At 37.7% G+C, this 15,995-nt stretch overlaps 1 protein-coding gene across 1 annotated transcript in view; it reads left to right on the forward strand.

The window, feature by feature from the left end:
- LOC129779604 (protein NDRG3) overlaps window positions 1-15,995 on the forward strand; it is a 171,883-nt gene that overhangs the window by 13,210 nt on the left and 142,678 nt on the right. The gene's annotated exons all lie outside the window — the stretch shown is intronic.

Genomic DNA, 15,995 nt, shown 5'->3' on the forward strand with positions numbered 1-15,995 from the left:
TTTTGTGAAGGCTTTGCTTGCGTATGCAATGGGTAGTTCTATACCGTCGTTTTCTTGGGCTAAGACGGCGCCGCATGCTATTTTTGAAGCATCGGTTATTAGGGTGAATTCTTGTGTGAAATCGGGGAATTTGAGAACTTTTGGTGAGATAAGTTCGTTTTTCAATTTATTGAATGCATTTTGGCATTCGGGAGACCAATCAAATTTTGCGTTTTTTCTGAGCAATTTGTTTAATGGGTACGCTATTTCTGCGAAATTTTGTATGAACCTCCGGTAATAGTTGCAAAAGGCAACAAAACGCCTCACTTCATCTGCTGATGATGGTGTGGGGTAGTTTGTTACCGCTGAAAACTTAGATTGGTCGGGCTGTATACCTGCCGCTGAAATGTTGTGACCTAGATATGTTACGTCTGGTCTGAAGAAGGAGCATTTTTTGGGATTTAATTTTAAGTTGTAGTTTTGTAATTGTTTGAAAACGTTTTCCAAGTTAATAAGGTGATGGTTTATTGAGCAGCCGACGACGATGATGTCGTCGATGTAAAGGAATGCACATTCAGGTGGGAGTCCGCTAAGTGCTATGGACATCATTCTCTGAAAGCTATTTGGTGATATATTTAGACCGAATGGTAACCTATTGAATTCGTAGTGGCCGTTAGAGGTCGAAAATGCTGTGTACTTTTTTGATTTTTCGTCAAGTTTGATTTGGTGGAAACCTGACATTAAGTCTAGGGTTGTAAAATATTTGGCTCTGCCCAAATGATCGAGGATTTCGTCGATTCTTGGTAGGGGGAATTTATCTGGGGTTATCTTTTTATTTAGTTGTCGAAAGTCAACCACTAATCGCCATTTTTTATCTTGAGTATTTGATTTCTTTGGGACTAAGAGGATGGGAGAATTGTATGGTGAGGTGGAATTTTGGATTATTTTGTTATTTAGCATGTGGCTGATTTGGTTATTTATTTCTGAAATTTGTGCTTCCGGGGTTCGATAATTCTTTATGTAAACGGGTGTCTTGTCTTGAAGGTGAATGGTTTGCTTGTAGAAGTTGTTGGTTGTCAATATGTCGTCTTCTAGTGCAAAAATGTCGTTGTATTTAGTGCATAATTCTGTTAATTTCTCCTGGGCATGTTGGGGTGTATGATTCAAATTGAGTTCCTTAATCAGTTTCTCGTGTCTACTTTTTGGGTTTTCTCCTAATTCCGTTGTAATGTGATTTATGGTGTATTCTTTAAGGGGGATAGTGGTGGGGGCGAAGGTTTTTGGGATTGATGTTGGTGTGGTATTTGTGTTAATTATTGTAATGAATTGTGAGTTTGGGTTTATTATTGTGTTTGCGCAAAAAATGCCTGGTTTGATTTCTTGTGCGATCACAAGGGCATCATCGTTTAGGTTGAGTGACGGGAAGTGTTTTATAATTTGGCATCTAGGGGGAATAATGTAATTGTTTTCCCAGCTATCTTGAATCGGAATTTCAATTTTGGTGTTTTCATAGTTGAAGGTCATTAGCCATGTTTTGAGGCATAGGTTACATTCATATTTGGTGAGGAAATCTCTGCCTAAAATGCCATCTGCAATTATAGGAAACTTGTTGTTGACGATTTGAAATTGGTGTGGAATTTGGATATCGTCAAAAATGATATTTGTATTTGTGCTCGCTATGGATTCGGTCTTTCCCTCCGTAACTCCATTAATAATGCATCTATTTCCGGGGTGTATTAATTGTTTTCCGTTAATTTTTTCTTCTTTTACTATTGAGATGTCAGCGCCTGTATCAATTATTAATATACATGGTTTGCTTGACATTTGTAAGTATAGTGTAACGAACATTGAACAATTCACGTCGCATTTAAAAATATTTAATGTTGGTCTCCGTAATGTTTGTTTTCCTCCAATGTCAATGCCGGTTCGGACTGGAGGGCATCCGTCGGTTGTGACTCGTTTCCCGTTAGGCGGATGTATTGCTGAGGGCGGTTAAAATTTGTATTCCGCCTATTGTTGTTGTTGTTATTTCGCTGTGGGTTTATGTTTGAGAATTGGTCTCGAACTTGGTTTTGCTGGCCAAAACGGTTATAGTTATTACGCGGTTGGTTTTGGAAATTATTTTGGTTGAAATTGTTGCGGTTGAAATTGTTTTGGTTTCTACCGCGGTTATGGAAGTCGTTTGGCCTGCGCCTGTAATTATTATAATGTGTGTCAACGTTGTTGTTGAAACGGTTGGCGTTTCTGTTGGTTTGCGAGTATGCAAATACTGATGCGCTCGCATTATTTAAGTTTTCCTCCAACGCTTTAGTCATCGCGTCGGAGTATGAATTGAAATTCCCTGCTCTTATGATGAGCGAGGTTTTTTCGTTTTTTAACCCTCCGGCTAAATGTTTGACGCCTTCTTTGTTTGCCATAGATTTGGCAACTTGGGGCGGAATTTCTTTAGCGGTGTACGCTGTTTCCAAACTGAACACCAATTTTTCTAAATCCAGGCAAAATTGTTCGATTCCACCGTTTTGTTTCAAGTTAGCCATTTTAGCTAGAACTTGTTCCGGTGGGCTGGTCGTTATTTTAGCTTTTAAAATTTTGCTTATCTCGCTCACCGATGTCGGTGTTTCAGTGAATGCATTTCTCGCCCGTCCCTCTAGTTTGGTTAGTATGACGTTAATTATGGTTGCTTTGTTTTCCGGTGTTTCAAATGTTTTCACCAAGTTTAAAGCGTCAGCGAAGGCTTTCAGTTTGTCTATGTTTCCGTCGAATTGCGGAACTATAGACGATGTAGTCTTGATTATTTCGAGTATGCTAGCCATTTTCGGTTTTCTTTGTAACCTGAGGCAAAATAGGACGGCTAGCGCAATTTCCTTGAGTGTTCTTGGTCTACTCTTTTCGATTGACGCCTTAATTGCGTTCAAAAGTTGGTCCGCCTTTTCGGTTATTTTTATGATTTCTGAGCCGTGGGTTGTGTCTAGTAACGTAGACGACAATTTTTTAATCTGTTTCACGAGCGCTTCCGCTTCCGTGAGGCGTTTGGCTAAAGTACTTTTCCTTAGTTTTCTGACCAGTTCCTGTTGTATAGTCAGGTGTATATGTTTTAGTTTTTGTATATTCAATTGGATGAGCTTTGTTACTTCGTCCATTCAAGGAGACAAGGAAAAATGGTTATCGGTAAAGAATTTATTATGCTGAGGCTGCGTTCGAACGCATGTTTTAAAATTTTCGAATTCTTTTAGACGGTGTCGACTACGGCTGCGTGAGCTTTTGCCGCTTGCATAGCATGTGCATTCATGCATGCCTTATATGCTTTGTATATTTTCGAAATTAGTAGTATGGATGTGAGGGCAAGTGTGACGCAGATAATCGCTCCTTGAGCTTCGTGCATTACACTGTGGTTCTCTAGGTGATTTAAAATTTGGATTTGAGCGTCGCCCGTGTTACTAACGGGTTTGGTATTAAATAACCCCATTTTCAACGGTACATATGTAAAACCAATTTTGTGGGTATTGTAATTGCTTTTTTTTTTTTCTAATTCCTACTACCTATTCCTACTGCCGCGTGGGTTTTACGATAAAAAATATTTTGTGCCTCGACTATAAATTTATTACATGATATCCGTATATAAAAGGATTAGACTAACTCGAGTCTGACTTACGCCACGTTTTCTCCGCAAGTGTCCTCTTCTCGGGGGTGGGGGGGGCGTGGGTGCCTCTGCTTCCGTCAGATCTCAGGGGTGTCCAGTTGGATCCAAATCGATGTTCATTTTTTTTTTTTTTGAAATACTGCTTGACTTGCGAATGTTATTTATCCAGGTGGCTACTGTCAGCTTCACGATTTCACTTGTGTCTGCGATTCTAATTTTTCGTAAACGGCTTCAATAGTTTCCGCTGGGGTCCAATTTCTTCCCCGCTTTGCCGATTTTCACTTTCACCATCTTTTCGCTGAATGTTTCGTTACTCAATTTATTCACACTTGCACTGCGTCCGGTTGGTTTAAAAGTTCATTTAGCGAATTTTTCTTAGCTTAAATGATTCATATTCACACCGTACCCGGTTGGTTGGGACCTAACACACACAACACAACAGTAGGCTTCTTCTTCTTCTTGTTTTTTAAAAGGCTTTAAACTTTGCAGTTCACCATTGCCTCTGCTCAGTAGGCTCTAAACTCTGCGTTTAAATTCACTTTAATACGCGATAACAGCATCGGATCTGTCGGTTCACTCGTGACTCGGTGTCACTGGTCGCCATGTAAACGTGGAGAAGGAACTTACGCCATTCAGTGGCGTAGACTTTCGGATTTGGTAAATTAATAAACACAAACGCTTATTCGTACAAGCGTCGCCTCTCTACTGTATACTGTCAACTGACATCTATATTCAAAGAAAAGACTCTCGGGGCTTAAATACTAGTTTACAAAAATAGGCTTAAACTCTACACAGAATATTTACAAATTATGCTGGGCGGAGCATCGCACCAGCAGTTAGAGTGGGCTGTGATGGCCTTGGTCAGACGCGTTCTTCGGAGAGAGAGAGAAAGCACTTCTTTGTGGGTCAAAGTAAATAGGAAAAGAAAGTGCTGAAACATGTGTGCCGGATGCGCGCCACATGTTTGGTTAAATTTCTGCTGCTAGCTAAACTCGCAGCGGGGCGGAAGGAAGACAAACTCGCCGCTGCCCTTGGTGCGCGTCGAGTTATACAATCATAAATAGTAAACGAAATAGTATAAGTGATGAGTTGGGTTTAAGCGTGATCATATTACATTGGGTGATTTGTCGATCCTCAAAAAACTGAAACTTTGGCCGCTTTGCGTCACTCTCCTTTAAGTCCGATTGAGCTAATATTTAGCATAGGATGTTTTGTCGAGGTGGTGAACATTTTGTATAGGGTAACTTTTTGAAATTAGAGATGACCATTTTCATTGGCACCCTGATATGCATATTCTGCATAGAGCTTGTCAAAAAATCGCTATATATATTTCATTCAAATAGATATTTCTCTTTAACTACGCCTGAGAGAGATGTTACGAGCAGTGTTTCCACACGTACAGATTAATCTGGAAAGGTACAGATTTTTTCGTCATTTTTGGTATAGATTCTGTACGGTACAGAGTACAGATTTTCGTCAAAAAGTACAGTTTGGTACAGTTTTTTCCGTGTGTGAAATTTCTTACATTCTAACAAAGCAACATTAAGGTAGATGACGACTTTTACGCCGCTGTATAGCTTGGAGCGATTTTTTTATTTGAATTCATGATACTACGCAATCTAGAATCAAAAAAACTATGTATCAGCGTTATGAAACACACGAATGGCTTGCAAATGTAAATGTAGTATTTGTAGTAAATACATGAGTATTTTTTCATGCTAAATTTCTACAACGAGTATTTTCAATGGTACAGATTTTTGGAAGAAAAGGAACAGATGAGAAAGATTTTAACCCCTCTAGTACAGATTAAAATGTGGCAACACTGGTTACGAGTGAATGATTGTGTTCAGTAATTGTGAACATAATTGTAATCATTATTTCCCAATAAAATTTCCACCAATTAAATGAAAAAAGATGTACTGAAAAAAGCTCCAATTTGACGCAAACCTATTTCTTATATTTCTTATATTTCTCCCATATCCTGCAATTTCCAACCTAAATTAGGGTGGTCTGAAAAGTGGCCTTTTTCTCGATTTTGTCGAATATTTATTTTGAAAAATGGCAGCTTTTCAATTACATTGCAGGGGGTCTCCGTAGCCAAATTGGTTGCGCGTTCGCTTAGTAAGCGATCTATCGTGAGTTCAAAACTCAGTGCCCTCATTGACTATCTTTGTGTTGTTACAGAATACTACGTCCACGCAACAATCATCAGCGATGGAGATCGATCCACGGTCTGATTTTTATAGACTCGGAAACTACTGAACCGATCGACATGGAAATTGGTATGTGAGGGTTTTTGGGACCGGGGTAGGTTCTTATGATAGTCACAAATGAAACATAAATTTTGGCATTACTGGAGAATTAATCAAGCAAACGAAACCAAATTTGGCATGTGGAGGTTTTAGGATGCAATAAATGTTTCTATGGTAGTTAGACATTCCTCCCCCCCTCTCTAAGGGGGGACTGCCATACTTATGAAACACAAATTTCTGCGTAACTCGAAAATTAATCTATCAAATGGAGATGCCGAAGCCAGTGGACCCGTTTATGCATGAACCGTCAGTAAAGAACATTTTATCAGATCTAACTTTCCCATATTCTGCCGAAAATAAGCGCGGAATATAATCGGAGCGTAGATGATCTGGGATTCCATGGATCTTTTGTCGCATGGACAGATCAAAATTGACAGAGGAATTGCAAAAGTATGGGAAGCAAACTTGGTTGGAGATGCCTGGTGAAGGGTGCACGTCGTGTGTAAGGTACTCATGGTATAAAGACATAAAACTTGACTGATGAGTCAGTTGGAGTAGATTTTCGAAGTTATCAATCACCAATGGATTCATGATCTTGCAACGGATGAGAAATCTGTAGGATAATTCTGTGAACCGAAAAGTAAGTGGGGTTACTCCTGCCAAGACTTCGAGACTCATCGTATGTGTCGAATGCAAACACCCCATTGCTATACGCAAGCAACGATATTGTATTCTCTCCAGCTTGAGAATATGAATCTCGGCAGCTGATCGGAAGCAAAAACTGCCATATTCTAACACTGATAATATCGTTGTTTTGTACAACTGAATGAGGTCTCCTGGATGGGTGCCCCACCATGTTCCGGTTATTGTTTGGAGAAAATTGATTCTTTGCTGGCATTTCTGTTTCAAATACGCAATGTGTATTCCCCAGGTACATTTAGAGTCAAAATATACTCCAAGGCATTTGAAAAACATCGAGTGCCTGATCGCTTTGCTGGATAGGTGAAGCTGGAAATGGGCGGGTTCGTGCTTCCTAGAAAAAAACGACCATTTCAGTTTTCTCCGAATTCGATTTCCCAGCTTGAGGGCCCACGTGAACAGATTGTTCATGGTATCTTGCAAGGATTTTTGCAGAACGGCGGGATTAGTACCCGTGATGGAAATAACTCCATCGTCTGCAAGTTGTCTCAGCGTGCAGTTTCTAGTTAGACAATCATCCATATCATTGACGTAAAAACTATACAAGAGGGGGCTTAGGCAGGAGCCTTGTGGTAGGCCCATAAAACTGTATCGAGAAGATTTCAAGCTGCCATGATTGAAAAACATGTACTTTTCTGAGAGTAAATTGTACAGGAATTTATTCAGAATTGGCGAAAGTCCACGATTATGAAGTTTCTCAGTTCCATGGAAACTGAATCAAATGCCCCTTTGATATCGAGAAAAACGGAAGCCATTTGTTCTTTACGAGCAAATGCGATTTGGATTTCAGAACATAGCAGCGCGAGACAATCATTCGTCCCTTTACCTCGGCTAAAGCCAAACTGCGTATTCGACAGCAAATTGTTCGTTTCAACCCACTTGTCCAAACGAAGTAGAATCATTTTCTCTAACATTTTACGAATACAGGATAACATTGCAATCGGCCTATACGAATTGTGATCGCAAGCCGGCTTGTTGGGTTTTCGTATGGCTATCACTCTCACTTGTCTCCAGTCATGTGGGACTATGTTCAGCTCCAGAAACTTGTTGAACAAGTTCAGCAAACGCTGTTTCGCCAAATCGGGAAGATTCTTCAACAAGTTGAATTTAATCTTGTCCGACCCCGGAGTTGAATTGTTACATGAGAAGAGGGCAATTGAGAACTCTACCATCGAAAAATTCTCATAATCGTCTTGGAGCGGAATGTCGCGTACAACGTTTTGTGCAGGAACGGAATCGGGACAAACCTTTCTTGCAAATTTGAAAATCCAACGGTCAGAGTATTCCTCACTTTCATTTGTATGGTTCCAGCCACGCATTCTCCTAGCCGTATTCCAAAGAGTGATCATAGCTGTCTCGCTTGACAAATCATTGACGAACTTCCGCCAATATCCACGCTTTTTTGCTTTAATCAGACCTTTTAGTTTGGCTTCTAGAGCTTGGTACTTTCGAAACCATTCCACTAATCCAGTTTTCCTGAATTTTTTGAAGGCGGATGATTTTTCAAGGTAGACCTTTGAACACTCCTTGTCCCACCAAAGTGATGGAGGGCGACGTCGGAAAGTGGTAGCAGGAACGTTTCTTTTGAGTTTGAAGTGGGCTTTCATAAATCAAACTCGATATAAAGTTATACTCTTCGAGTGGAGGAAGTTCATGCATTGAAACAAGTGCTTCAGATATTATTACTGCAAATTTTCCCCAGTCAATATTTTTCGTGAGGTCATACGCAATATCGACTGACTCACGAGAACCTGATTCATTGGCGATCGATAAAATTATTAGCAGGTGATCACTACCGTGGGGATCTTGGATTACCTTCCACGTGCAATCCAGGGATAACGAAGAAGAGCAAAGTGATATGTCTAGCATACTTGCCCGTGCAGGAGGGTTGGCTATCCTAGTTGCTTCCCCTGTATTTAAAACTGTCATGTTGAAGTTGTCGCACAGATCATAAATCAACGTGGCACGGCTGTCATCGTAGTGTGACCCCCATGCTGTTCCATGGGAGTTGAGGTCACCTAAGATTAGCCGCGGCTCCGGCAATGCCTCGATGATATCAAAAAACTGATGGCGACCGACCATGGTTCTTGGAGGAATATATATCGAGGCAATGCAGAAGTTTTTGCCATTGATTTGTGTCTGGCAAGCGACAACTTCTACGCATTCGTTTTATTCAATTCGCTTGTTTATCATTTCGGATATTATTCATAAATGCAAGGAAAGCCCATAAATTATTTTTTATTAGAAAGTTTCACTGAGCCTAAAAAGGATAAGTTATGAACCCTTAGCTGTGCAGAAGCAGTTCAAACGGGTCATCAATAAGTGATTCAGTGATTTAGTAAAAAAAATTATTTCAAGCAATTCTGTATTTTTTATAAAGAACATAACGGTTGTTCTTCAAAAAAAAGTGAATGTTGACAAAGGGACCGTGATCTGCCGTACGGCGCAACTTGGTGGAAATGCTCTCACAAGAGCGCTGAACGGCACTGACATCAACACTGCGTTTCATAACTATAGAACCACTAATTTTTCCTGAGTTTCCATAGACGTGTAAGAAGTCGGTTGAATTGAAGTATGTGGTGTTGAATATAATATCTATCTTCATTTATAAGACTGGCCATTTCAACTTTATTGTTGTGTCCAGGAACGAAACATTAAAAAAACTAAAATTACAGTGTTTCATAACTGTAGAACCAGATGGAAAAACTCTGACTCCTTTACAAAATTGACGTAAATTTCACATGAATTACAATCAATCAATTAAAATAACCCATTCGGAGTGGTTTCGACCAAACCGCGCCATGTTGTAGTGTGTATCTCGTTCTACGCAGAGGATATAGCTTGTTTAAGCTCTTCAAATCACTCATACTGCTTGTAAGCGGCATCTACTATTCATACGATCACTCCTCATAAGTTCTTGATAGGGTTTTAATTTGGTAAACAAGCCAATCAGTCCAGAATCTGAACCCCCTATACATTAAACCATGCCACGACCTTCTGGATTATATGAATTGATGCCAAATTACCCAATTATCACATTGTTTTTGATGCAAAAACAGAAGTAAATAATTCTGGAGTTCTTCATTGCACATCTCACTGTGCATTAGTGATCGTACGAATAGTAGATGCAGAATGAGATACACACTACAACATGGCGCAGCTTGGTCGGAACCACCCCGAAGGGTTTTTTGAACAGATTGAGAACTAAAGAACTAAAAAAAGATAAAAAATAGAAACTTATTGTAATGCATGTGAAACTGACTCTAATATTGTAAAGGAGCAAGAGTTTTTTCCCACTGGTTCTATTATTATGAAACACTGGAATTTTAGTTTTTTTTAACGTTTTGCGCCTGGACACTACAATCAAGTTCAAATGGCCAGTCTTATAAATGAAGATAGTTATTATTTCCTACACTATATAGGGTAAATGATCTTGGTTTGTCCGATTTGGGGTGTTTTTACGCAACTAGTAAATACAAATCGATTTTTCTTCATGAAAATAACACATAATCGATACGAGTTTGGGTTTGTTGAAAAGCCCCAAGTGTCTAGTTGCTAATACTACCATAAGGTGTTGAAATTATTCAAATTTTTATGTTTTTCAACGATTTTCCTTAAAGAGGAATTATGATCATGGTTTGACCACCTCTGATCATGGTTTGCCCAAAAAATGATCATGGTTTGTCCAGTTTTAGAAATAACCATTTTTGAATGAAAACATTCGAATTCACAAGTAGATGTTGTATTTATCATTGCTTGAGTTTACTGTCATCATATTTATCCATTCATAATTTAGGCTTTCTTCAGAATATTGACTTTTCTTGGGCATTTTGAAAGTGTTATCCTCAACACAGGCAAAACAGAGAAACTTTATGTCTGCTATATGCGAAGGACATAATAAACAAACTGAAGCGCGCCAAGCTTATCCCCATAGAAATCATGTGGATAACAAAAAAAAATTGTATTGGACAACTCATGATTAGAATTGAGTTCATCAAAATGCGTTAATTTAATAGTTTAACTATGTAAATCTGATACAAATAGTGTGCAAGTATGTTGTTTACAATATTTGTAAGTGTTCTAATCCAGAAAAGGTCTGAATACGTGCCAAATAATCATCTGGTGATCGATTGAATGTTAGCTCGAATGAGGGGTGTATTGACACAAATAGAAGGTGTATTTTATAATCCTTTAAATGATGTGATTCCGTGAAAATAGTATATATAAACTACTGTAAATCATGAAAAAGACAATTTTATTTATATGTTTTGAAACATTCGAATACCTTATTTGACAGAGGAACGCTGAATTAAAGCATTCAAAAAAGTGGACAAACCATGATCATATTTTCGACTGGACAAACTAAAACCATTTACCTTACTTCAAATCATCCGACTTCTTAGGGGCTGTCCACATACCACGTGGACAGAAAAAGCACGATTTTAAACTCCCCCCTCCCGCTCCGTGGACAAGCGTGGACATTTTCATACCCCTCCCCCTGTTGTCCACATGGACATTTCTCTTGATTTTATTAGAATAATTTAGGAAATAACTTAATTGCGCATGAATTAAATTTTAATTCCATTTAAGTTTATTTTGTTTCAAATTTTACTTGCTGAACCCTGCCACGTTTGCCGTGGCTCATTGGTGTTTTATGACAGAAAAATGAGTAGTAAAACAAAGCAAATATTCCATATGAGTTTAACTTTGAAATACTTGTATGTTTTTTTGTTCTTTGTTTTTAAATGGCTTTAAACTTTGCAGTTCATTCGCCTCTAATTTAAATACAGGGTGGGCCATTTAAAGTGGAAGGATTTGTTTTTGCAATAGCAAAGTAAAGAATTGGAATCTTAAAATTTTTTTTTTGAAATTCATTTATTTTGGTCCAAGGAGATTTGTTCTAACTACTTTTTGATTATGATATCTCGTAAATGACCGCCTCTGGCCTTGACCGCAAAATGTGCCCTTTTTTCGGCATTTTCCATCACTTTGCCCAATGTTTCGGCCGATATGGCAGCAATTTCTTGTCGGATATTGTCTTTCAGCGCAGCCAGGGTCCTTGGTTTACCAGTGTATACCTTGGATTTTAAATATCCCCATAAAAAAAAGTCAGGAGGCGTCAAATCAGGTGATCTCGGTGGCCAGTCATAATCGCCGTTTTTGGATATTAAGCTTCCGGGGAACATTTCGCGCAATAATTTGGTCGTGGCAGCCGCTGTATGGCATGTAGCGCCGTCCTGTTGGAACCAGTAATTGTCCAATTCATTTTCACGAACAAATGGCAATAAAAAATCGCCTAACTCTTGCGAACGATGGCGACCTGATGTCGATGGAGTCTCTGCAACACTGGCTCGAACGGCATCAATATTCTCGTCGAAACGTCTTGGTCGTTGTCTGGACAGATGACTGGCATTACCAACACTACCAGACGATATAAATTTGGCATATAATCGACGTATAGTGTTGTCTCCAGGCGATGTTTTAACTTTATTTTTATTTTTCCACGTACGTTTAGTTAACACAATTGAGAAGTTATTTTGAATGTACAGCTGAACAATTTCAGCGCGTTGTTTAGGTGTGTATTGTTCCATGGTTAAAATTGTACTGAAATGACGCTTCCAACGCGGTATGACATTTGTTAATCTGACATCTCTGTCAAAAGTTATGTGGTTGCCAGATGCTTCCACTTTAAATGGCCCACCCTGTACTTGTAATACTTTGTTTTTCTATTATCTTCGAAGATATAAAGGCTATCTGGTTTGTCAACACGGAAACGCGCAATATCCAGTTGAACAATCCGCATCCGAATATAAATTACAAAATATCAAGGATTGATCTTGAGCAAAGCCAATCGAATAAAATTAAATAGATTTAAAATCACTATCAGACACAATTTAAGTTCACGATTTTTGAACAAATGCAAAGAATTGTGTTGCTGTCACATAGAATACATATTCAATACTAGAAAGTTAATTTACTTTCACAGATATATTTCAGAAGTGTGCTCATTTCATCTGGAAATCTTGAAGCTTCTTGAGGCGTTGGCAGTAGCAACAACAATTTTTGAAGTGGCTCGTATGTTGTGTTATAATATGAGCTCCATCAGAGCTCGAGTTTTTGAAGCGCACAAAAACGAACAGAACGATTTTATATACATAGACTCTTTTTCTATCATTTAAAAAGAATTTCAAAAAAAGAAAAAAATAAAGTAGGAAGCATGTACTGATATCTATAGATCCTCACTTGACAAAGGATGAGGAGTAAAAGGTCGAAATTTTTCAGAGATTTCGGAACGCCTGTATCTTTGATATAAACGATGACATTAAGATAAAAAATACAGCATTTTCAAGCTACAAATTTCTAGTGTGTAATGTGTATATGTGTTGTAGATAAAATACTTTGCAAGAAAAGATTAAGCGTTTATAGTGTGTTTTCAAAGTTTCTCTAGATTTTGAGAATATATGCTTAAAAAGCAATCCAATCAACATGATTATTCCGCGTCCATTTGATTCATAGAGAGTTTCAGTAGAACTATTTACTACAGAGGTATTCTCTATCGAATGAAAAATTATCCTTTGATTTCGAATTAAGAATATTTCATGAAATAATGAACGCACAGCAAATCGATGGTCAAATCTACTCATCGCAATCTTGGAAATATTTAATACATGGTCCAGTTGATGCTTTGACGAATGCATTATTTTATAAAAGAGTTACAGCGTTTCAAAGATTACTCAAAACATTTTCGACATTTCGCCACAAGAAATGTCTGTTCATTCACACGATCAATTCACATTTAGTCATCAGCGCATTAGAAACCTTTTCCGCAATAGTTTCAAAGGGTACTAATAACTTATTTAAAATATTCTCAATATCTATATATATATATTTTATTTTTCAACTGCTTATTGACCATCCTGCATTGAGTGTCTAAATAGCTTCCAAAATACCCGTGGGAAAAAAACATCAGAAAACTCACAACTCAAAAATTTTTAACTAATCTTGCACGATAAGTTATTTGTATTGCTCTTTAGTTTTTCTCCACTTAAATCCTTATCAAAACGTCACAGTTTACCAGAGAGCAATTCAACGCCAAATTAATCCTCCGCTGCCCCGATCCCATTTTATTGAAATTTTGTTCATTTTTTCCAAAAATGGCCCTGAAGCCTGTTGCCCGATTGAAACATTTTTTTTTTGAGAAATTTATTAGCCTTCTATTATTTTTTTTTATAAATGTTCAAACTATTGAGAAAACTTTCTCATAAATTGAATAAAATATCGAAAACTATTATATCTGTTTAAAATAATATTATTATATATAGGTTATTAGGTAATCGATCCGAAAAATTTTAAAAGATAGGGGATCATAAAAAATCTTCCTCGCTGATGATCAAATCTTAACTACGAAAGTATTATTGAACTTTTCCTAGAGACCGGTTTTTGCCTTAAAATGACTGAACTAAAAATTCAAAAAGTGCGCACGATGCTTTCATTTGAGGAAAATTTGCATAAAATTATGTTGTAAACACATTTAAATTAGTGGAAGATAACAAGAAGGATAATAGTGTGGTGTCAAGGAAGGAACTGTAGAGTGGTTGGAGAGCTTCCAGTTTATCATGCATTTTTGGAAAATTAATTAAAAACACAAAATTTTAGGTTGGTTCCTTACATTTAAAAGTTGATTCTGGGTTCTATCAATTTTGGAAGTTTTACAATTGCATTCTATGCAAAAAAATTTTATCCTTCAAATGAACAGTATAATTATTCTAAGGAGCGTACTTTCTAAATTAGAGTCAGTTCAAGACATAAAATTAGACTTAACAAAAATTCAACAATGTCCTAGTTGAGAATTGACTACATGCGTAGGATTTTTTCATCAAATATGATCATCTATCACCTCCTGAAATATTCTATAATTCTTTTCAGAACACTGGCTCAATTGTTTTAAGTTGACGACTAGTGATGCATAGACAATCTCCTGCAAATGTAAATATTTATTCCTAGAAATTAATGAAATGAAAATACTTTGGAAAAATGATTTTACACGCAATTCTGTATGAAAAACTAAACAGACGTTATTATCATATATTGTTCTCGGGATATAACAAAACGTGTAGAAAATTATATTTGAAAAAAATCATTTACGCATATCATGGAATCGCAACCATTATGGAATCGTTTTATTTTTATAGTTTTGGCTATGAGGGCTATGAACACCCCGTAACTATAAAAGTTCGATCATAGGAAATAGTTGGTCATTCACAATTTACGTGGGATATTTTTATAATACAGATTTCACTGAAGAAGATCCATTATATGAGAGAAAATATATTAACGTTTGACTGGGCAGCACTCTCAGGCTTCTCAATCCGTTCATTGATAAATACGGTAAGAAAATTCTTCCTGTCCACGTGGACTTAGTCTATACCCCCTCCCCCTCTCCGTGGACAAGAGTGGACATTTTCTTACCCCCTACCCCCCTAAAGTTGTCCACGTGGTATGTGGACAGCCCCTTACATATCTCTGGAAACTCATAAAGATGGAGTGGTTCTATTGTTATGAAACGCAGTGTAGTATTTTTTTTTTCAAGGTTTACGTGTCCCGTTTTTATACCAGATCTATTTGGTCAGACTATTAATGATACTAATACGAATTCAAAAAAGTTTTCATATTGGAATCAGGGGTACGACTTAAACGTCAAATCCCTCATATTGCCAGTGTACCCAATATTGCTGCGGTTCACTGGCATTTTGGTTCTATCAATTACTGTTGTTTACAACTCGGTCCGGTTATATAGTCGAATAGTGGCTAACTTGAAACTCCATGTTAAATGTGAACACCTCTATGTGAAACCGAAATATAAAAATCGCTCATGCAGTTAGAATAAAGCAGCTCATTTTTCGATTTCAATCCTCGTAAAAGATATGTTGGTAAACAAATGACGCCATATTGATTTTGATTTTGGGTAGTCTATATTCAATTGATGTCTAACCCCTGATTGGAATTTTTCAAAACTACATCATGCAAAGGTTTGAGTCTTAACTTTTATAGCACTAACTAAATAATACAAAACACAACTCAGTCTCGCAACTGTATTATCGACATTTGTTCGATGGTAACGTCGCAAACCACGCGATGGCGCTTCAACAATTTCCATCGCTTTGTAAATCCAACCCACCACTAGGCCCACCGTTTTGATAGCTTCCGACTCACCACTCAACCCAACAATTCTGTACAATGTGACAGCTGTCTGCGCAGAACAAACCCAGTCAGAGACAAGATGGTGGAGTTAACAGACTCGTAATTTACACTATATAGAAAAGACGTATGAGGAATGGCAAGACGAAAAGTTTGGATTTGTTTATGTTATTACTTACGTTGGTATGGTTACACTTGATTTCGTCGAAGGTATTTGAAGCAGTATA

Source organism: Toxorhynchites rutilus, chromosome 3, assembly GCF_029784135.1.
Source record: "Toxorhynchites rutilus septentrionalis strain SRP chromosome 3, ASM2978413v1, whole genome shotgun sequence".
In the NCBI taxonomy this organism is placed as follows: domain Eukaryota; kingdom Metazoa; phylum Arthropoda; class Insecta; order Diptera; family Culicidae; genus Toxorhynchites; species Toxorhynchites rutilus.